Genomic DNA, 24909 nt, shown 5'->3' with positions numbered 1-24909 from the left:
AATTAACTTTGTAGTTCATGGTAGACTAATTAAGAATTTCTGTATTTTGAACAGGAACAACCATAAAAACCAGACATGAACAGATAAGCTCCTCTAATTGCTACCAGTTTTTTGAACTTCTATTTTAGAAACTGTCTGAACTTCACGTTCTTTGGAAATTTCAGCTCAGATGCACTGCTTACAAATTCTTTCATTTGTAATATCATAATCACGAATTTCTTTACAATCCCAAGTTATTTGGTATAAAAGATTTTTTTTTCCTGAGTCAGTAAGAAAAATCCTTAACTATTTCCGTTAGAAGTCAAGAATGAAACTAATAATTTTCTTACAAGTTCCGAATATGGCTCCTTGATTTAACATGAAGTTGGCGAATTAAAAGAATGCGTGAAATAATTATTTAAGAAAAGCTTTAAAGAATTATTTTTGAGACCGGCTGCTGGGGTTCGTTCGACGATACAAAGAAGTCTTTCAAATAATAAAAAAAGATTGTTAAAATGCATAAGTTGTTCGACCCAATTAGTTTATAAAGTATTCCCTCTTGGAAACTATATTCTTAGGTGCTCAGTATTTTCTTGTCATCTGGTTATAGAGTTTTAATTCATTTTTATCAAAGACTTCTTGAACTTAAGTGTTTTTCTAAGATCATGAATGTCCTTACCATCATGAGCCATTGATTAAAGACATTACTGAGAGTTCAAAGATATTAAGGGAGAGATAAATTTGTTTTCCAGAATTTATATTTATTGAAATTCAAAATATCTATGCCCTATGCACACTTTGATGTTATGTATTGGGTAGAGTATGCAAATTATTTTGTAGTAGAGTTTACTGTCTTGCAGTTGGATAAAGAACGTATTAAACAGGTGTGAGATATTTACAATAGCCGTTTGCTTAAAGGAAATATCTCACAAATATTTTATTTCCGTATTGATGCCTTATTTGTTTCTTTCATTGATTTTATGAGAAAACCATGAGAGTTATCAGAACTAGCCGGCTCTAAATGTGAAGTGATAGATTAGTGGCTATTCAATACCACTTATCCATGATGACGAGAAACCCACTTGAATTAAAATGTATTCTAAAGACGGCTGGTATGGGTATTAAAACTTTAATTAAAATAAAGTACAGAACAACGTTTTGCTCAAAGAGAGTTGGCTAACCCTTTTCCAAATAACAGTTTAGCTAACCCTCATTGTTTACCTGAAAATGACCTAAGAAGATCGAAACATTGTTCTGTACTTTATTCTAATTAAAGTTTTAATACCCATACCAGCCGTCTTTCGAATACCACTCATCGCCGAGTCTTCTGGTTCTCTTTTCAGAGCGAATTGTGCAATTCGATCTTCATTCTTATAAAGCGCACGCAGCTTCAAACTGAAGAGCCAGGAGCAATTGAACTTCAGTACTGCCTTTGAAATGCTAATCCACCTATAACGAGAAATGAACAAGAGTCACATAGATAGAGTTTAAATAAATTATAAAGTAAACCCATTAGATTCCTTTCATATAAAAACTTCGATACTCCCGCACACATCTACATAAAAATAAAAACGTATTCGTTAAAACATACATGTTAGAAAACAATGGAAAAAATGAGCTTTTTTAAGAGCACCATCTTTTGATTTAATATGTAAACACGCATCAAGTCAGGGCACATACACACTGAATTCCATCCATGCTAAAAGTATACTTGATAAATCCATCACCAGAAAAAAAAACTCCAAGAATACACTAGTGGTGCTGAAAACCCAAGTATTTATCAACAATGACAAACTTAGAGAAAGCCTTTAAGAAAATCTGTAATTTTTTTCCGTAGTTCTTTCATCTAAGAGAGATTTCTATAAAGGTGATTAAAACAATTAAGACTTAAGCACTTTTTACATTGTAAATACAGTAACATGAAATGCTGAAAGTTTAGATCTTGCATAATGAATGCACGTACCATGATTACAATTGAAAACATAAGCTGTACCGAAAGTTAATCGGGTCAGCTAACTCCCCTGGGCAACAGTCTTTTGTATCTACTTTCTTGGACTCATAAGGTTAAATTGAAACTACTGCACAAAGCTGGCCATTGTACGCAGTATGTTAACATGTATTAAGGGCAGAACAATACTTTTCAATAGCCGAAAGAGTAGTATACAGATAAATCGTATTGATATACTGTGATACAAAGACATGTTTAACTTTGTACGATAATGTGTGTTTTGGTTAATATATTTCGAACTCTTACTTTTTAAGCAAAAATATATGTTTTCAGTTTTTAATACTTACGTAAAATAATAATTTAAACTCTGTAAGGATAAATACTTATACTGAAAGTTCGGTGTCAATATATTTCACAATATTATATGATAAAAAGGCGTTTGCAGTTTTCAAATCATTCTGCCACTCGTTATTCAGTTTTACAGTTTTTGTAGTGAAACATCATTGGTTAATTCCCAACACCACACGAATAACACTTCTTATACATAAAAGAAGGGAGATGTAGCAAGCGATTGACAAACACACGAGAAAGTTCATTAAGATTTATCAGAAGTCAGACTAACATGGTAGTTAACATACCGAATAAGGATTTTCAAGGTTTCTCCTAGAAGGTCCCCCGCTGGTACAGCGGTAAGTCTACGGATTTATAACGCCACAATCATGGGTCCGATTACCCTCGGTGGACTCAGCAGATAACCCGATGTGTCTTTGCAGTAAGAAAAAACACACACTCAGAAGTGACTCAGATTGTGATATATTTTAATGATACGACTTCAAGAATATATGGAGCATCCTTGCTGCAAATGAAACGTTTGATTTTCTATTCAACTTTAAAGCATCAATATACATAACTGAAGTGTATATTTTAGGAAAACAAATTTAAAACAAATTGCAGAAGTTTCACATAAAACGTTTTTAATGATGTATTCATTAATAGTTATAGTTCACAAGAACAAAACTCTGAATTTCTATTTGGACCCAGGAATTGCGAAGGTAGATATTCTAGCGGCTTCGAATAACTAACAAATTACATAAATTGCTTGGTTTAATAGTACCGGTTTTACAAATCCCGAAAAACATACAAGAAGATAATTGTTGCTGTTTGTGTGTTTCTTCGCTTTGACATGGTCGATATGAGCGTTTGCAGAAGGCTGGCTGGAATGTTATTCCAAGTGGCGAAGATGGCTTCACGAAGATCATGCACTGTTTGGAATTTCTGGAGACTTCTTTTGTCATCCACCCCGAAACATTTTCAATGAGGTTAAGTTCAGTTCGGCAAACACGCTGAACGGTCCAAAAGAATCACGTTATTAGCCGTGAAGAAGTCCTTTCTCCTGCGGATATTGTGGATTGCAGCATTGTCCAGCTGAAAGATCCAGTCATTTCCATACAACTGATGGCCTTTAGTCAATAAGGACGCTCTCTTCAATATGCAATGTAACCAGCTGCTGTTACATATAACCCTATATAACCTGAAGCTTCATTGTTTCATGAAAGGAGAAAGCACCCCCAGATCATGATGGAACTTCCTCCACTGTGTCGTGTAGAAAATATCTCCGGTTGGATAACCTAATCGTGCCAGTAACGTTGGAAGCCATCTGGACCATTCAGGTTAATTTTTTTCTCATCAGACCAAAAAACCTTCTTCCACTTTTTTACGTCACATGTTTGGTGCTTCTCAGCAAAGTTTATCCGAGCTGTTTCGTTGTGTGAAAGGAGGCGTGGCCTTTAAAGAAGTTTACGATTTTTAAAGTCTTTCTCTCGTACATGCCGTCTTATTGTTCTTGAACTGCATTCTGCGTCCTTAAGGGCCTTAATCTGGTTCGACGATTGGTTGGTGTCTTGCTGTACAACCCGTTGAATCCTCCTGCCCAACGCTGGCCAAATTTTCTTGGGCCGACCATTTGAAATTCTCGTTCCGTAGTCCTCAGGGTCTTTTAAGAAATTTTCAACAATGGTTTTACTACGCCCAATCACACCAGCGATGACACATTTAGAGAGACCTTGCTTTTGTAGCTCGACAATTCTGCCACGTTTAAACTCTGTCAACTTTTTAGCCTTTGCCATGTTTTTAAATGGGATATTTTTATGACCGCCATTTTGTTTCATCACAACCCCTACCACTGAGTATTAACGCACTTAATATTACTACATTTAAAACTAAAGATCTATTATCGTAGTAACAGTTATTCTCAGTTTGAGACCTTACTCATAATTTCAGAAACGACGCATATGAACTTATTTATCTTATTCATATTTTTCTTTCAATTATTTTTTCTTCTTATTTACTTTGGAGAGCAGTCACTTTTCCACAATTGTCTGCAGGCAGTGAAGGGTGATATAGATGTGGAACATTGTGGGCTCAAGCACTCACATCTCGCTCCCCTAATTTCTATCTCTATATCTATTACTGCTTCTTTATTTCTTTTGCGACATTGTCGAATGTAAGTTAAGACTGATAGACGGTGTATCTTTACCGCAATGTGGGTCCTACTTCTGCAGTCACCTCCAAAACCTAGGGTACATTTTAGAATTCCACATTACAGCTTGTATCCTGAGATCCTTTCTCTTAGCACAGCATTTTTTTGTTTAATTTATTTTTATTCGTGTTAAACAATCTGAAAATTCTGCTGTTTTAAATAGTGACGTATGGTGATGCATGATTTGTAAAACATTATTCTACAAAAAATTGGAAGAAGCTATTTATTACATACTTTTACAAGATATATGTGCATTGAAAGGTGACAATGACTATAAAGATAACAGATGGATGAGAGTAAGTAATTAATTTATTATTGTTATTAGGATGATGAATTTTTGGTCATAATTAGATCTAGGCGTTGATAACTTGTGTAAGGACAGTCGTTAAATAACGGTTTTGATATGTGGAAATCTCACCTCACGTGTGTAAAATATTTTTTCACAAGTTAATAAAAGTTTTAATTATTGCATGATTAATAGTTTTGTTGTATAAAGTATAAGTTTCATTCATTATTATCGTCCTCTTTACGTCGAATTAAACCTACAGACGTATATCGTGTGTATAGTAGAAATGTATGTTGTATTCTTGTTACAATAAATATTTCATTGAAAATATTTAATTGATTAAGTTTTAATTACTATATCGTCCTTTTAATTCAAATTAATTACAGATGTATTAAGGAATTACCACTGAAATCACAAACAAATAAGTTTTCATTATTGTATTGTCCTTTTCAGGAAGAATTAATTATAATTGCGTTAGTGTTAAGCGTCCCCTTTTATGACAATTTGATTGGCTAAAATTAAGCGTTCTTTTAAGGGCACATAATTATAAATGTAATTAGTGTTAAGAGTCCTTTTTTGGACGAATTAATTATAAATGATTTAATGAATTAATCTTAGACAGTATTTTTAGAATGGTATAATTAATTAATTAGTGATTAATTATAGATATGAGAAGACATACATTGTTTAAGTCATGGCTGTCTAGACTTTGTGGTATTATTTTAAAAGTATCCATCATGGCCGCCTGGTATGGTGGGTCCCCCGCTAGTACAGTGGTAAGTCTACAGATTTATAACGCTAAAATTAGGGGTTCGATTCCCCTCGGTAAACTCAGCAGATAGCCCAATGTGGCTTTGCTATAAGAAAAACACACACCTGGCATAGCGGCCTTGCAACATATCCTTCACCACTTGCCATGTGGTTTGAAAACTTTCAACAATGACTTAGTCATTTTTGATGACGACACACGCATATAAATAATTGGAATTATGACATTGTCCTCTTTGATGACATCACTCTTACCCCTACCTCCCACCGTGGCAGCATCCTTTGGATGGGAAAGTGGATCCTTAATATTTCTCTTTGAACTAGTTTATATAACTGTGTGTTAGTGTATATATTACAGTAAGAATAATGAATGGGCATGGGAAATATAATTCATGAGGACTATTGCAAGCCACGTGATTTATTTTGTTTCTGCTAAACATTGAACAGTGCATTTGTTTTATGAAACCAGTATAAATGCTTCAGACTTCATATAAATCTACAGACTGTCGGTCAACTTGGTGTATTTGATGTCAGGGTTATCAACGATTTTCACGTTACCTTGCAAAGGAGAATACAAGATACACAGGGGTAATGAAAATACTTTGGACATTCATTTAGAATACTGTAGATATTAAGCACTTACAACATACAAAGTGTTCAGTGGCCAAAAGTATATTCATTCTTCACGTACACAACACTTTGCACTTCGACTTGTTATTCAATTCACCGACATATCCTTATTGTAAAAACTTTATTAGTACGTCTGATTTGTTTTGTGTGTTTTCTTATAGTAAAGCCACATTGGGCTATCTGGTGAATTCACCGATATTTTTGTGCGCAAAAGACTAGTACTTTTGATTAAAAGCTTGACACATTTCTTGAAGACATGCTTCGTAAATTTGGATTGCATTCAAAATTACTTTTCCAACAATAATAAAAATAATACGTATAATATTTTATCCGAGTCTGTTCGTACAAAATGTAAGTTGAAAATGCAAACCTATAAAATTAATAACAGTGTAAAACGTTATCCTTAATTGACCATCGTTATTGATTTGAATGTTGGTTTAAAAGTGGGAAGAGTTTTTAGTGACGTATATATGAATTAATCTCTGCATAGTCGCTACAAAACAGCAAAGATACTCTCTTGAAACTAGGCACATGAGTTGATTTCCAGTTGCTTAAGAAATCGGATGTACAGAAAAATCGCTAATTTACGGATGATTGTTAGAGACTGCAGCAAAAATGATAATTTCTAAGTAATATTCAGTAAAAATATTAATTAATATTCATGATATATGCACATGTTACAAGTTTTAGAGGGAGAAAAAAAAAGAACAGCGCTACACGTGTTATTTCGAAATGGCTTGTTTGTTTTGTTTTGGAATTTCGCACAAAGCTACTCGAGGGCTATCTGTGCTAGCCGTCCCTAATTTAGCAGTGTAAGACTAGAGGGAAGGCAGCTAGTCATCACCACCCACCGCCAACTCTTGGGCTGCTCTTTTACCAACGAATAGTGGGATTGACCGTCACATTATACGCCCCCACGGCTGGGAGGGCGAGCATGTTTAACGCGACGCGGGCGCGAACCCGCGACCCTCGGATTACGAGTCGCACGCCTTACGCGCTTGGCTTTAGAAATGGCAAGCACGTTTTAACTGAAATCAGTGTTAGCCTGAATATTTTTCTTCATATTTCAAAGTATGCACTGTGTTGAGTTGAAGTTGAAATTAGCCGATATTGCGTAGAGTTAAAGTAAAATGAATTCAACTTTGCTTTATGTTGAAGTAAAAATAATCAGACCATGCATTGTGTGGAAATAAAAATAATCTAACATTGAAGTTTGTTAAAGCACAAGTATTCCGAAACTACGTTGCGTTGAAGTACATTAATACGACGTTGCAGTGAGTTTAAAAATAGGAATAAAAAAACCGCTTCTAGAGTAAAACCAAATTATTCGCCGACTTAAACCTTTGCTAATACAGTAAGCAAGATGGAAACCAGCAGCTAAAATAAACAAAAAACGAAACAGACACATAAGAAACAGAATGTTGAAGTTTTAATACGATTTCAAGTAGACTAAGGAAAGACTTTGCACGTCCGTACTATCTTGCTGTACACATCTAAACGGACCACACCAAAGCTCTCAAGAAAATGAACAGAAGATTGTTTGCCAAAGCATCTCAAGATCTGGTTGAGAATTGCTTTGGCTCTTCGTAAACACCAGTAAAAGAAAACATTTTTATTTTCTGTTTTCAGATGCCTTTTCATCGGTCTCACTCGATCTGTCAACGAAACGTAACAGTTTCTACAGAGACAGCAACCCGCAGTATTTCACGGTCGTCGTTAATGAAAGAAAGTTTAAAACTATCACAATATTATGAGTAATAAGTTTGAAACTGCGATAAACTTCTCCGATAAATGTACAAACTAATTTTATTCACATTCCAACAAATTTATGAATTTATGAAAAGAACGAAGTTCGCGCTCATTTAGCCATATTCATACTCAGTTAACAGGTAAAACACAGACTCTTTGTCAATAAACCAATGAACGCGGTGAATCACCCATCAAAATCTCGGATAATAACTGAATCTAATTTAAGGTTTTAAAGCGTTATCATCTTGGTATTTAGTTTCATTTGTGCTAACATAAAACAGATAATGTGATCATGTAAAATGATTGTGGTATTTAGCAGAGAAAGTGCGTGCTTTCGCAAATTTAGATTTCTATGATTTGCAGTATCCTTTACAGGTAAGACTTATGTCCAAGAACGACACTGGTATCTTCCGTTTCTTTTTCTTCGACCAGTGACCAGCACTTCGAGCTTGGAGTAAAGTAAACAGTTTTCTAACAATATATCATAGAGTTGATTGTGATATGTTATGACGTCAATTTGATCCGTAAGGATAATGTTTTTGAAGAACAAATTTCATGAACAAATATAATTTCAGTAGCGTCAGACTTCTTCTAATCTTCAGAATGAAGAAAAAAACCATAATAATAGAAAAAGTACACAAACATATATGCAAAATAAAACAATTCAGTGATCCATTGAACCTCTGTAAGTGAAGGATACGTTGAAGTTAAGAAAACTTTAGGCGAAGAAAAAGCTGACTACGCTCTACTTATTGCGTTTTCAGAGAACGTAATGTTGGAAGACGCTGATTGGAAAGTAATCAGTTTTCAAAATGTGTTCCATCAACGCCTTGGAGTGAACTAAAACACCATACGTTGTTGACGTTATGTATTTTTTACTTATTCTAAGATAATGATGTCTTACAAATAGAGTAACTTTTAAAACAGAGAAAAGCTGGAGTCTTAAGTTTGTTTAGAACACTTGAGCGAAGGTAAACAAAGGATGTATTTGCGCATTTTATGCTGATGGACTAGAGGAACTAGACTAGCCAACAACAACAATGACCAACTTTGTGCTGATGGACTAGAGGAACTAGACTAGCCAACAACAACAATGACCAACTTTGTGCTGATGGACTAGAGGGAACTAGACTAGCCAACAACAACAATGACCAACTTTGTGTTGATGGACTAGAGGGAACTAGACTAATCAACAACAACAATGACCGACTTTGTGCTGATGGACTAAAGGGAACTGGACTAGCCAACAACAACAATGACCAACTTTGTTTTGATGGACTAGAGGGAACTAGACTAGCCAACAACAACAATGACCGACTTTGTGCTGATGGACTAGAGGGAACTGGACTAGTCAACAACAACAATGACTAACTTTATGCTGATGGACTAGATTGAACTAGACTAGCCAACAACAAAAACCAGTCAAATTTTTGTCCATTCCTGTTTGACCGAAATGTGAGGTTTCGCTGTCACTTTTATATCGTAACCATCGTCCCAAAATGCGTAGCGTTTTTTTAGGTTACAGCAATGAAATGTAATCCATTTACCCTCAGCTCCACAGTCTGAACATGCTAACTACTACGCTACGTTTGGCTGCGCATTTTGTTTTGTATTTCGTGCAAAGCAATTACTGCTTTGTGCAGCCGTCTCTAATTTAGCAGTGAGAGACTAGAGGGAAAATAGCTAGCTAAAACCACCCCCTATTACATCTTGGGCTACACTTTAACTAACAAATAGTGGATTAACTGTTACATTATAACCCCCTTCACCCCACAAATGAAAGACGAGTATGTTCAGTAATGGAAGTTCAAATTCACGAGTAGAGCGCTTAACCACCAGGCCATGCCGCGCCCGTTCTTTTTGCATGCTAATTTTACTGTTTTTTAGTGTCACATTAGGTTAAGTAATGGAAGTGAAGTTGCGAATACATCTACGTATTTCACTGTCTTTATGTCGATGACTGATTCTTTATTTGCATTTGCTGTTTTAGAATTACAAATAACTTACACAGATTAATTAGATACGGTGCTTCAGAAAATTAATCAATACGAAAATGTGAATACTTATCCACTATATGTACTTTCGTAGAGCCCCGAAAGTCTTCTGTTTCAAGAATAAATAAAGCTAAAATTAAGAGTAACAGACATTTCGATTTTTTTTTTGCTTCAGAAGGTCATTCTGTATTGTAGCCTACAGAGTGCATATTTTTTTTCGTTATTCATGACACGTGTAGATTTTAGTGACGTCACAGAAGTAGAAATTGAAACGTTAAGCGTCTCTTACGTGACGTAATTTCAGCGTCTACTGACTCAGTGACAAACAACGCACTACTGTTCAGTAGCGCGAGTGCTTAAAACAAGTGATCCCTCCAGGCGGCTTTCAGCATCCTTTCAGGGAAACAAGAAGAATGCCTACAAATATCACCTGGTATGGAATGCCAATCATGAGATAAACTGGTTTGAACGCATTCAGTTGCGCCTCAAAATTTTCAATGATAACATATCGGGTAAATTACGTGAAAAGCCTTACTAACGTGTGAAACCAGTTTTTTGGATAACCTGTAATTTTTGGTTACACGTACAGTAATTTAACTAAGTTATATTTTCTTAAATAAACTCTCTATACAACATGAAATAAAGTGATTGAAATGTTAATAAAAACAGTTTGGTACGTTTACTTTCGAAACCTTCAGTCAAAAATGCATAATAAATGTATTCGAGAACTATGGATAAACAAATGGGTTCATATTCTCTAGAGTAAAACCCTAAAACTTCTGAAAGAAAATACGCAAGATTGTTGTTGTTTTGAATTAAGCACAAAGCTACACAATGGGCTATCTGTGCTCTGCCCACCACAGGTATCGAAACCCGGATTTTCGCGTGTGAGTCCGCAGACATACCGCTGAGTCACTGGGGGGCAAATACGCAAGAGTTTAAAAGCAATGTCGGAGAAAGGTCACATGGCTTAATTTTGTGCAGTGGTAAAATATAAAAAAACCTTAAGAAATACGTGTCGGCATTATACAGCCTTCACGTATAACGAAATGCGATATTTTATTTCTCACAGAGTACAGACAAACACACATTTTGTTAGTCGTTATATGGTACATAGACATTTTTTAACTCGTCGTGAGGTAAAGACACGTGTTTTAAATTTGCCGTAAGGTAGAAACACGCACTTTCTCCTTATTTGTGAGGTACATACGTATATTTATTTATTCAACGTGAGATAGAAATATGCATTTTTTTTAAATTTAACATTAGATGGAATACATTACGAGGTATAAACATGCACATTTTAATTTCACATGAAATGCAAACTTACATTTTTTTTGTATTCTCAAGATGGCTGGTATGGATATTAGCACTTTAATATAGAACAATTTGTTTGTTTTTGAATTTCGCACAAAGCTACTCGAGGGCTATCTGTGCTAGCCGTCCCTAATTTTGCAGTGTAAGACTAGAGGGAAGGCAGCTAGTCATCACCACCCACCGCCAACTCTTGGGCTACTCTTTACCAACGAATAGTGGGATTGACCGTCACATTATACACCCCCACGGCTGAGAGGACAAGCATATTTAGCGCGAAGCGGGCGCGAACCCGCGACCCTCGGATTACGAGTCGCACGCCTTACGCGCTTGGCCATGCCAGGCCCTCTTTCTTGCGAGTGTTATCTACTAGGCCGATAGATGTTGGCTTGTTTTTTTTAAAAAAAATGCAATAAAACGAACAAACCCATGTAGATATAACTTTATTTAATAAAACTACATGTAATATAAACAATAAAACACAGTAAGGAAATTTATACTAGTGTACAGATGATGAAACAGTTACTAGCGCTCAGCTCATGACATGATTTTAAAAGTTGAAACAAAGAAACTCACAAAAATGAATAATCGTAGTAACGAAATAATAGCTAAGATATGTTTATAGCAGCCTATGAAACGAATTGAAGCTAGATTATTACAAATTAAAGTAAACCTTAAGTTGTAACAAAGGCAAACGTAACTGATTATGCAGAAACGTCTGAATGTTTTTCACAAAGTGATAAGCGTATGGTTTCGAACAAACTGCGCATGTGTATTTTAGATTTAAATACGTCACAAAAGCCCGAAGCAATTGCACTTACAGTAACGTCCTTTTTCCTCTCTAGAAAATTACACTTGGATTAAGTGTTTTGCATGAAATAATTTCTATGCAAGAAAACTGATGTTAAAATCGAAGCAAGTCGTCACGTGATGACAATGACCATTGTGCAATCATATAGCATACTTATTGCATTAACAATTTGACTAAGCAAAAATAGATGAGGTGATTTTGAATGAAAAAGCCAGTATGCTATCCAAACGTCTTGAATAATGGAGTTTTTAACTATATGATAAATATATATAAATATGTAGTGTTTCATCGAGAAATTTGTGAGATAAGTTATAGACATACAAACGCAAAAGCAGCTACTTTGCTGCCCCTGTGAAACATCTTTGTTTGTATAGCTTGTGCTGCAATACAGCGAAAGCACAATACGCTTGTTATTATTTTATTTACGCAAATGAATTTCTATAAACACCACAAATTTCACGAGTAAGAGAAAACCAACCAAAAAGAAACAGAAATTGGTAAGTAAAACTGTTTATTGTAAATATAAGTAGTTTACATTTGCTGTTATACTTAATTATGTGTTAACATCAAATTAGTTCTAGGTGAAGCTAAACAGAAATGTTATTCAGCTTAAACGAATTATACTTGGTTCATTTGTCGGTGTTTAAATTCTTTGTATAAGTTTCAGAAAAGGCAGTAGTCATAAATATTTAAAGATAGATGTTTTTACTATTACAATTCTGTTAAATTCTGAGACTGAATTCGACTCATTCCAATTAAAACGTATAATCATAGACTGAATAACATAATTTGCATATATATAAAAAAAAATATGAAAACCCATTAGCAGTGCATAACGATCAGTGTAAGAAAGCTGCTTTTAACATTTTGTTTATAACATGTCTGATGGTATTATTAGATTGCATTCTGCAGCTAAAACATGTTTTTGATTTCACAGCTTTATTTCAATATATTTTCAGTATGTGAACACATCCAAAATCTTGCCACACTTTGGTCTTCTAGTGTAAACCATGAATTTTTCGTACCCAATTATGAGGTTCCAGAATTACAATATGAGCAACATTAAAACAAAAGATGAGTCACTCAAAATGAATGTATTCTATCTTTTACTTGCAGAAAACAAATGTTTATAGAATTTTAGACCAGTTTTATCCACAATCGTTAACAATGTTATATTAACGTGTGACGAACTTACTATTATGTATCTATTTTAGTATCGATGTTTGTTTTAGTTAAATATATATATTTAGAAATGTATATAACTTATACTGTTAAGTATGTATTGCGAAATTCCCTCGTATTCCATAAATTTTAGAAGATTCTCGAGAGTAAGACTCAATAATGTACTAAGTGTATGCAAACACAAGTGATTGCCTGTACTGTTTCCAACTGAAATTTCGAGGACCTTGACTAATGATTATAAAAGATGGATAGATCAGTATGTAGTAAATCACCACACCTGTGTTTTATGCTACAAATGTATTGTTAAAATGACGGAATATTATTTGGTTTGTTAAGAAAAAAGAAATGGTAGTTATCTGACACTATTCTTCTTCTATGTACGTAGACGTTTTATCGAAATCCACAAGTGTTTTAAAACTGATGAAAAGAAGCACGCATTCGGCATCACTGAGATTAGATACTCTGAGTTTTTTGTTCAACTACATGCATAAGTGAAGGTGCACTCTCACACACTTGGTCATTTACATGAGCACCAACAGTTGTTTTGACCGTATGGATTGTAAATTTGAAATTGCATAATTCATATCATCGTAGTACAGATATTTATGCAAAAATAAAACAGTTCTACATACGTTTTTTAAAGCAGGATTTGAAACTTTATTTACAATTATTTAAAAATTCCCGGAAAGACTGATAGATTTTGCTCCATGTAAATGAGCATTTAATAGTATTTGTATATGTTTTTGTGTGTGTTTTTCTTATAGCAAAGTCACATCGAGCTATCTGCTGAGCCAACCGAGGGGAATCAAACCCCTGATTTTAGCGTTGTAAATCCGTGGTCATACCACTGTACTAGCGGGGAGCGATAGTATATGTAATAAAATGCTATTCAACCAAGAGCTGTTACACCATAGATAAACACTACAATATTTATTTTGTCTGCTTTGTTGTTTCATAGACTCTCGAACATGTTATTTATTTGAAAGACACGTTTTCAGAATGATAAGTGTGCTGTGAAAACCGACAGATTTCGTGGTATGTCAATCGATTGACGATGCAATTTCAAAAGCTAATCCTAACGAAGAGGATATGTTAAAATCTTAGCTAATAAAATAATATTTTGTTATAGACATGATGTGTTTTAGCTTTTGAGATCCGTAAGTTTTGCATTGTAGCTGTACGGAACTCCTATCATGAATATAGACTTGTATGAGGTAAACTCTCACAGAAACAAAGTTCAGGGTTACTTATACTTTCATACACAATTACTCTATTCTTCTAAAAAACAAATAGAATTGCATAAATTAAATTAAGAATATATATTTAGAATAACGTTTGTTCCAACAGGGAGAATAAAAACAATTAATTATGGCCCGGCATGGTCAGGTGGGTTAAGGCATTCGACTCGTAATCTGATGGTCGCGGGTTCGAATCCCGGTCGCACCGAACATGCTCGTCCTTTTAGCCGTGGTGGCATTATAATGTGACGGTGAATCCCATTATTCGTTAGTAAAATAGTAGCCCAAGAGTTGGCGGTGGGTAGTGATGACTAGTTGCCTTCCCTCTAGTCTTACGCTACTAAATTAGGGACGGATAGTGCAGATTGCTCTAGTGTAGCTTTGCGCGAAATTAAAAACAAACAAACAAAAACAGTTAATTATAGCAATGTAAATATTTATTTCGTACTTACCATTGTTTCATTTCATTCTCAAGTTTCTCTCGATTTTACTTTCTTTAAAACGTACTAAAACTAGCAATGCAATATTCTTATTTACTATGTACTGTTTTCGATTTTGGATAACAAATTTTTCTTTCGAATCGTTTTTGTTCTTCATACTAAACCTACGTCATGAAAATCTTCTGTGATTGGACAGTTGTGAACACGTTGCGAATATCGGCAAACTAGGTGAGTGTACTGAAATAACTCTTTGCAAATATAACACGCGATATACGCTCGTGTTTCTATTTGAACAACTACTTCGTGACAAACTATAGGTTACTTATATAACAAACTGGTCTATTTGTAAAGAAGTGTATGCGGATAATACCCGATTTTTTTGTATATTAAATAGAAGATCGTTGTGAGCTTTATCAAAGATAAAAGAGTTGCATTTATTTGCTTCCATCTTTTTAGTAAGATATCACATTAATGCAAATTTTCTATATCATTTTAAAATTCTTACACTATTGTTTAACACAAGAACAAAATTATCATCCGACTGTAATATACATATAAAATAATTTCTCGTTAAGAAATAAACGATATGTTGCTTCATACTTTTTCATATACCCTCTGGCGATAATTTAGTAAAACTAAATAATTGTGTTAATAATAAAATTGTAAACCAGAGAAGTTGGAACCATTTAGGCAGAAATAAATAAAATTTAATCTTTTCTTATAACATTTATAGTTTGTAGTTTATACAAAACAAAACTTCATCTTACACAGTATATTTTTATACAAAACAAAACTTCATCTTACACAGTATATTTTTATACAAAACAACACTTCATCTTACACAGTATATTTTTATACAAAACAACACTTCATCTTACACAGTATATTTTTATACAAAACAACACTTCATCTTACACAGTATATTTTTATACAAAACAACACTTCATCTTACACAGTATATTTTTATACAAAACAACACTTCATCTTACACAGTATATTTTTATACAAAACAACACTTCATCTCACACAGTATATTTTTATACTAAACAAAACTTCATCTTACACAGTATATTTTTATACAAAACAAAACTTCATCTTACACAGTATATTCTTTCTCACATATTTTTCTTAGTTTCTTCGTTACGGATTTCAAGTCAGAGGTGTGTAAAACTAGTATTTGGATAAAGTCAGAGGTGTGTAAAACTAGTATTTGGATAAAGTGAGTGGTGTGTAAAACTAGTATTTGGATAAAGTAAGAGGTATGTCAAAATAGTATTTGGATAAAGTCAGAGTGCGTAAAAATAGTATTCTGGAATAAGTCAGAGGTGTGTAAAACAACAGTATTTGGATAAAGTGAGTGGTGTGTAAAACTAAACAATTTGGACACAGTCAGAGGTGTGTAAAACTAGCATTTGAATAAAGTCAGAGGAGTGTGAAGATAATATCTGGGATCAAGTCAGAGGTATGTCAAAATAGTATTTGGATAAAGTGAGTGGTGTGTAAAACTAGTATTTGGACAAAGTCAGAGGTGTGTAAAACTAGCATTTGAATAAAGTCAGAGGAGTGTAAAGATAATATCTGGGATCAAGTCAGAGGTATGTCAAAATAGTATTTGGATAAAGTGAGTGGTGTGTAAAACTAGTATTTGGACAAAGTCAGAGGTGTGTAAAACTAGCATTTGAATAAAGTCAGAGGAGTGTGAAGATAATATCTGGGATCAAGTCAGAGGTATGTCAAAATAGTATTTGGATAAAGTCAGAGTGCGTAAAAATAGTATTCTGGAATAAGTCAGAGGTGTGTAAAAATAGTATTTGGATAAAGTGAGTGGTGTGTAAAACTAGTATTTGGACAAAGTCAGAGGTGTGTAAAACTAGCATTTGAATAAAGTCAGAGGAGTGTGAAGATAATATCTGGGATCAAGTCAGAGGTATGTCAAAATAGTATTTGGATAAAGTCAGAGTGCGTAAAAATAGTATTCTGGAATAAGTCAGAGGTGTATAAAAATAGTACTTGGATAAATTTAGAGGTGTGTAAAGATAGTACTCTGGATCAAGTCAGAAGTGTGTAAAAATAATATTTGGAAATAAGTCAGAGCTGTGTGAAAATAGTATTCAGGATCAAGTCAGAGGAGTGTAAAATTTTATTTGGGATCTCTATTTTTTCTGCCACAAGTCTCTGCCCACTGGCCTATCGTCCAGTACCAGGACTTGTGTGAAACAAAGGAGTAACGTGAAATGTTAGTTTTACTCACTTCTGAATTGAAATTTGTAGTGAACAAATGAAGAAAAATCATCTGGAGTAAACCGTGATTTTTATTGAAACTTGCATTGAAGTGACATAAGAGGGAAATGAAAAAACGAAGCCGCATTTGTTTTTACTTCTTGAAATTTAATCGAACACTGTTGTGGGTGAAAAGTAGTCACGAAACCCCACTATGAGAACTCTATATAAAGAAGTGTCAAACTTTAAGTAATGTTTACCCACAGCTTGTAATGTTCCTTACTATACAGCAAAAGAAATACTAATTTCCGATGAACATACCTTGAACTCACCAAGGGTGAGTGGTTGTTGGATTCATTTATTTAGTGAGCGTTGTGAAATCCGTTATGAAAATGAAGTAGTCGGTTTTCGAAAGCAATTCTTGTAGCTTCACAAGCAGGCTTGAATACATATTAAGATATGGTGGTATCAAAGAGATATAAGCGTGTGAGTATGATATACCTTGGATTAAACACTGCAACTGGACTTTTAAATTCTTAGTTGTCCAGTACTGAAAAATGCTCTTTTTCTAGAACAAGCGTCCTGGCGATAGTTCGAAGATGGCCAGTGGGAAATGGCAGGAGGTGAGCAAAAAATACTCTAGAATTGACACATCATTTCTTTGCTTTTTTACTAGTGACCAGTCAACTCGTCAAGCTCTCATTATTCCTCTCCATACTTGTTTCCCAGGGTATTTCGGGAACGAAATGTTCCGAAAATGTTCATAAATGTTCTGCTACTTAAACTATTTTGGATGATGCAGATTACAATAATGAGTGGTAACTTTTGAATTAAAAAAACTATAAAGGCAGATCAACAAACATGATAGATTAATTGTTAAAATAGCAAAGGTTTTCATGATAGACGTGAGTATCAGAGATTTGTACTGTAATAACAGAGTAGAGAAGAAAATTCTTCGCTTTAATCAACTCTATTCTAAAGTAATTAAAAAAGCCTGTATGGACTTTAACGAAAGAGAGACAATTGTTTAAACCCCTGCATACAACTATGATAACCAACAGGGTAACGAACATTTGTATATACATTTGACTTGTTATAATATATTATTTTAAAAGAAGTGGACTGTGTTACCGTATGTTGATTGCTTAAATTTATCGCCAACAAGTTACTTACTGTAAAACATTTGGTCTTCAAACCTGGCAGTAGCAATATGTTTTTGGTATTCCACTTTAAAGTGTTAACAGAAGCCAGTGAACCAATTTAATTCATATTGCCTTTCGTAAATCTTGCTCACAATGAACTGTTTATTTGTTTTAAAATTCGCTCAAAGCTACACCAGAGCTATCTGCACTAGCCCTCTCTAATTTAGCAGTATAAAACTAGAGGGAAGGCAACTAGTCATTACCACCCACCGCCAACTCTTAGGCTACTCTTTTACCAAAGAACATTGTGATTGGTCGTAACATTATAACGCCCCCATGCCTGAAAGGGCGAGCATGTTTGGAGTGAGGGAGATTTGAACCCGAGACCCTCAGTTTACAAGTCGAGTGCCTTAATCACCTGGCCATGCCGGGTCCACAATGAACTGAGTCTAACAGTAAATTTCATTATTTCCTTAATACAAGATTCAATCACAATGTTGGGGAAATTTTGTTTGCTTTGAATTTCGCGCAAAGCTAATCGAGGGCTATCTGTACTAGCCGTCCCTAATTTTGCAGTGTAAGACTAGAGGGTAGGCTGTTAATCATCACCACCCATCGCCAACTCTTGGGCTAGTCTTTCACCAACGAATAGTGGGATTGACCGTAACATTATAACGCCTCCACGGCTGAAAGAGCAAGCATGTTTGGTGCGACGGGGATTCTAACCCGCGACCCTCGGATTACGAGTCGAACGCCTTAACACACTTGGCCATGCCGGGGAAATTTTAAAATATACACATATATACATAGAAACACAGGCACATGCACACACATACTTATATATATATTTATTTTGTATCAATGTTCATGTATTTATTATATTTTATGTAATTTTTATAATGGTGATCTTTCTATACATTAGCTTTCATATTACTTTAAAACTAATCTAAAGTTTCTGAAACTGTCAACCTTGTGAGATACTATTGGCCGAAAACACCGATAATAGCGAAGGTATCCAGCTCATGAATCAATGCATTATAATCATTGTAATACTTTGACATTACGTATTCTTATTAAGAGAAGTACATTCATATTAACTACATTATTCACAATATTATATTTTAGTTCTGATATACTTTGGCATCTTTCTTAGATCCGAAGTCACTGATAGTAAGGCAAGCCTGATTAATTTATGAACTTATAAAGCGATATTAAATAAGTCCATATATTTTATTTTAGGATTATTTATAAATGTTATATCAGTGCAGTGCATCTGAACAGGCTCAAATAAAAGGTAATACCATAAATTAAATTTCTTACATCAGTGATCCGTATGAAATAAATTCTAGACGCTTGGAAGATCCCAGCTGTAACAGCTAGGAAGAAAAAAACGTGGATTCCATACATTCTCTATATCTAGGTTCTAACTACAATCGGACCTTCGGAAACAAAGTTTTAAGTTCTATCAATCTGATTTTAAAGTTTTCTGATGAACAAAAATTTTCATAGTAGTTGTTATCCAAGGGCTTTAAAATATGTCAAGGATTGGATATATAAGCCACTTGCCACAATTTTATGTAAGACCTTGAATAGTGGACAAGTGCCAACAGATTAGAGATTAGTTAATGTCACTCCTTTCTTCAAGGGAGGTAATAGAAGTTATCCCAGTAATTATGGTACTTTTAATCTCACATCAGCTATGAGACAAGTTTTGAAAAGTGTGTTAAAAGATACTTTACAAAGTCATTTCATATAGTGTAGAATTTTATCAAATAATAAACATGGCTTTACTAAGGGAATATCTTACTTTAGAAATCTTTTGACATGCTTTGAAAATGTTACTGCATATGAGGGTAAGGGTATAGATTTGGTGTATCTGGATTTTCAGAAAAGTCCCCCGCTGATACAGCGTTAAGTCTACGGATTTACAACGCTAAAATAATAGGTTCGATTTCCCCGGTGGACCCAGCAGATATCTCGATGTGACTTTGCTATAAGAAAACACACACACACATTTTCAGAAAGCATTTGACAAATTGCTATATAAAAGGCTTGTAAAGAAACGTAACACTATATTCTACTCTCCCTCTGCGTGTCAGTTTGTAACATTTAAGACAAGGTTCTTAAAAGTTTGTTTAGCAACAATATAAAACATATATTGAAACAATGTATAAACAATGTAAAACATATATTGAAACAATGTATAAACAATGTAAAACATATATTGCTAATTCTTGCACTTGAGAATCTTCGAAAATTTAAGGAACAGGAGATAGCTTCGCAATACAAATTTAACAACACAATTTTCATGCGTTTCTAAATGTATATTCAACTGAAACAAACATACATATTAAAACAAAAAAAAATATTTATTAAATCCATCGCATCCCCTCCTTAGATAATTAAAAATGTTTACACACACGTTAATAACAATGCATTAAATATAATATACTTTCAAAGAATTATCCACTTCCAAAATCATGACAGTATATAACACAATCAATACAAGTAACCTAATTATCATAAAATTACATAGCACATGAAGGTGCATCAGAACAGGTTTTGACGTGGATTATCTTGAAAAATCACACACATGTAATTTTAAGCTCCAATTTAGCAGTTTTCTGTTTTTGTCCTTCATTTGGCTCATAAACGTCAACGGGATACGATCAGTTGTAAATGACCATAGATTGTTGTGAATGTTGAAATGTTCTAAAACTAACACTAGAACAAATATTTTGTTTTCCGCAGTACAGTAGTTACTTTATTGACAATTAAACTTTGTAGAAAAACATCAAACAGGGTATTAAATACCTCTGTCGTCTGATTGGTAAAGAATGGCACCAGCACTACAATTGCTGGTATTAGCAACCAATACGAAAGGCTTATCAAAGTCAGGTACTATCAATACGAGATAAGTGCACAATAAAGATTTGATTTTTTCAAAAGCAAACTGGCATGTTTCGGACTACTTAAACTTTTGGTTTTTCTTCAATAGGTTTGTTAATGGTACAGTGACGTCATCAATTTTTTCCAAAAATTTCTGTAGTAACCAGCATTTCCAAAAATCTCATCAGTCTTTTCTTGGTTGTAAGAGTAGAATAATTCACAATGCCACCAACATTGGATTGATTTAGAGAAATTTGGTCGTGGCACGCTACATGACCTAAGTAAACAACTTTAGATTTATATTCATATTAGCTTTCTTAAATTTCTCAAAAAACACCAAGTAACACATATAAATGTTCTTTCCAGGTTTCACTGTAAATTACAGTATCAAAAACTAAAGACATTAATCAAAGCCTTGAATTTCTTTGGCCGAAATGTTTCTTAATGGAATAGTAAAACGGACTTATCGTTACGTGTTTATTATGACACCTACGTCCGTTTCTGTATAGTTTTCTTTTTTGTATGTGACGTATGTTGTTGACTATGTATTGCGCAAGTTCCACCTGTTTTCAAAACTTGTAGAGAATTCTTGAGTAGAGATCAACAGTGTAATATGCGTGTACATGTATATAATATTAGTGACTGATAGTATCGCACGTGAGAATATTGGTGAAGGTTGTAGATACCCGTATCATCTGTATAAAAGTACTGCGTAGAGAAAATATTATTGGACAGTTACAGTCACTGCGCTATAGGCCTAGGAAGCTGTAATTGTAATTGACGTCCATTAATCGAAAAACTAGAGAATTTGAACAGAAACGTTATAGATTTCGAACATTACAAACCGTTTAACGTGAATTACTTCAGATGTTATTATTCCTACGAGGACATTAGATATCTTTTCTAGCGCGTAAGGCGTGCGACTCGTAATCCGAGGGTCGCGGGTTCGCATCCCTGTCGCGCCAAACATGCTCGCCCTTTCAGCCGTGGGGGCGTTATAATGTGAGTAAATCCCACTATTCGTTGGTAAAAGAGTAGCCCAAGAGTTGGCGATGGGTGGTGATGACTAGCTGCCTTCCCTCTAGTCTTACACTGCTAAATTAGGGACGGCTAGCACAGATAGCCCTCGAGTAGCTTTGTGCGAAATTCAAAAACAAACAAACAAGATATCTTTTCCGATAAGAAGTGAACTTTTAACCGTTGTGAGGCCAACCGAACTAGTTAACGCAAGTGCGATGTGACAATATCAACTCGGAATTAATTTGCTTGGCGTGGACTTGGATGGTCGATATAATAATCAGTTCTAGACCGGATATAAGACTCAGTGTTGACTGCAAGTTTGTAAAACTGTTGTATATAAACCATCATTGATAATAACTAATAGAAATAACCGTTATTATAAATTATATCTTTTTATGTTTGTATATTAAAATATATTTGTGTTAAAAAAGGAAATTATGTGCATCAGTCTTGTTGGCAAATAACATATATTTAATACATATTGACATTTAATTAACTACTAAGCTCAAATTCAAATTTCCGGTTACTTGAAATAGTAACATAATAAAAAGGAGTCTCGTCCGGAATCTGTAATACTTACGTCACAATAGCTTCATGGAAATGAGTAAATTTGCACATGATAGTCAACATGATAGTTCATTGATCAAGTTTTTGGTAAAGGCTCAACACAGTCAATAATCACACGAAAAAGCTTTCCAAGAAGCAAGAGAAATTTTCTGGGTATGTTTTCAATCAGTTGAGTCCCCGTCACACCAAATATGCTCACCCTTTAAGCTGTGAGGCGTTATAATGCGACGGTCAATCCCACTGTTATTTTGTAAAAGAGTAGCCCAAGAGTTGGCGGTGGGTGGTGATTACTAGCTGCCTTCTCTCTAGTATTACACTGCTAAAGTAGAGACGGCTAGCGCAGATAGCTCTCGTGTAGTTTTGCGCAAAATTCAAACCAAACCAAAACAAACCAGTCAGTTGATATGAACAACAAGGTTTACAAAACTAAGAAACATCTTGCTTAATTTATGGCCAAAAAATATCTCATAATTTTGTCACATGTCTTGTTGACATCGAAATTCCTTTCCCATAGAGAGTTTATGGGCAATTTTCAATATTTGAAAATGATATGTTTTAATATGAAAATTATCGAGTACTGTCGGGGTTTCTTTGGAGGAAATATGTAATAACTGACATGCTATGTTTTATACTTCTATTACCACTACTTGGGACAGTTTGTTGATACACCTTGTGTTCGTTCTTTTGTTCCATACTATTAGAACTACTTCTGAGATGTAACTACAGCAGAACCCATGTTTTTTGGTTGTAATTTGCAAATTGCTGAATTAGTATATTCTAGTTACTTTTGCAAATATGTTGCAGCCTTTGAGGCTTCTTGTCTATTTATTTTCTTTATTTCTCTGCAGGATTTATCCATATGATTGTTAAATTCACAATTCAAGCATGCGATCTGCACCAGTTTTTAGCCAAATGCCTTAACTTAAAGTATTTAAGTCTACTGACTTTACCTGGTTACCTGGTACCTGTTACCTGATGGTAACAGCTTGTTTTATTAAACTTCTACTTCCTAACCATGTTTACAACTGAATGCCACTTCTTTTATATTTGTTCTTCTTGTAAACTTTCCCTGATAGCTGCTTCTATCAGATCTAATAATGTTACATTAGATGGATTTGTCTCATTTGCTTTCCTTCTTATATTATTAATTAGCTCACTATACTATACTATAAGTGTATACCATTAGCCTCTGAAGCTATAATTGTGATGAACGCTTATTAATCGCAAAACGTTCGGGTTTCGACACTTGTGGTGGACAAAGCACAGATATCCTTTTGTGTAGCTTTGTGCTTGATTCTGAAAACTACAGACATTTGATAAGGAACGTTTATATGTACATTACGAACCGTTTAAGTTCTGAAGTTAATATTTCTAAGAAGCCATCGCATAACTTCAGCATAAAATACTCAGTTGTGAAGAGCTAAGTTGCATTCCCGTCAAATGAAGCATATCTATGTATCAACATGAAAGTAATTTGCGCCTAGTGAACCTAGGCCGTTGGTAAACTATTCAGTTCCAGAACAGAAAGAAGATTCAATATTGTTTGTGAGTTTGTAAATTTTTATATAAATAATTATTTGTAATAATCGCTGTTATCAACCGTATTATTATCACTTATATATTAAAATATATTTCTGTTAAGGAAAAAAATTGTGTGTCAATCTTGTTGGAAAATATCATAGTTGTAATACATATTAATATTTCATTAATTTCTAAATTCAAAATCGTAATACGAAACAAACGTAACATAATAAATCGGAGACTCGTCCGAGATAAATTAAAATACGTAACAACATCCACAAAATAATTAACTTGTACCTAAAGGTATTTTTTAAACATAATAGTTTATACCCAATAACTAGAGGCTCAAATTTCTGAAGCAACTTTATTGATTTACAATTTCTTCATCACACTTAATGGGTTCGGTCTTCTAAAGCAGCATTATTATTATACAAATTATTCACTAAATTATTCACTGTATTATTCACTGGGTCGAAACTTCTAAAGCAGCTTTATTGTAGTTTTAATAAGGAAAATCTATACATTTAAACAGCAATAGTACCCATAATTATACATAATGAAGTCATTGTTTATTTATTTTATTAACCAATATTTTTCTTTCGTGCACCTTTTTCTTTATTTTTCTTGTCACTTGCTACGGTAATGTCGTTGCCAGCGTTTATTGTTTGTTTG

Source organism: Tachypleus tridentatus, chromosome 10 (genome assembly GCF_004210375.1).
Source record: "Tachypleus tridentatus isolate NWPU-2018 chromosome 10, ASM421037v1, whole genome shotgun sequence".
NCBI lineage: Eukaryota > Metazoa > Arthropoda > Merostomata > Xiphosura > Limulidae > Tachypleus > Tachypleus tridentatus.
Note: the sequence above shows the minus strand (reverse complement) of the source record.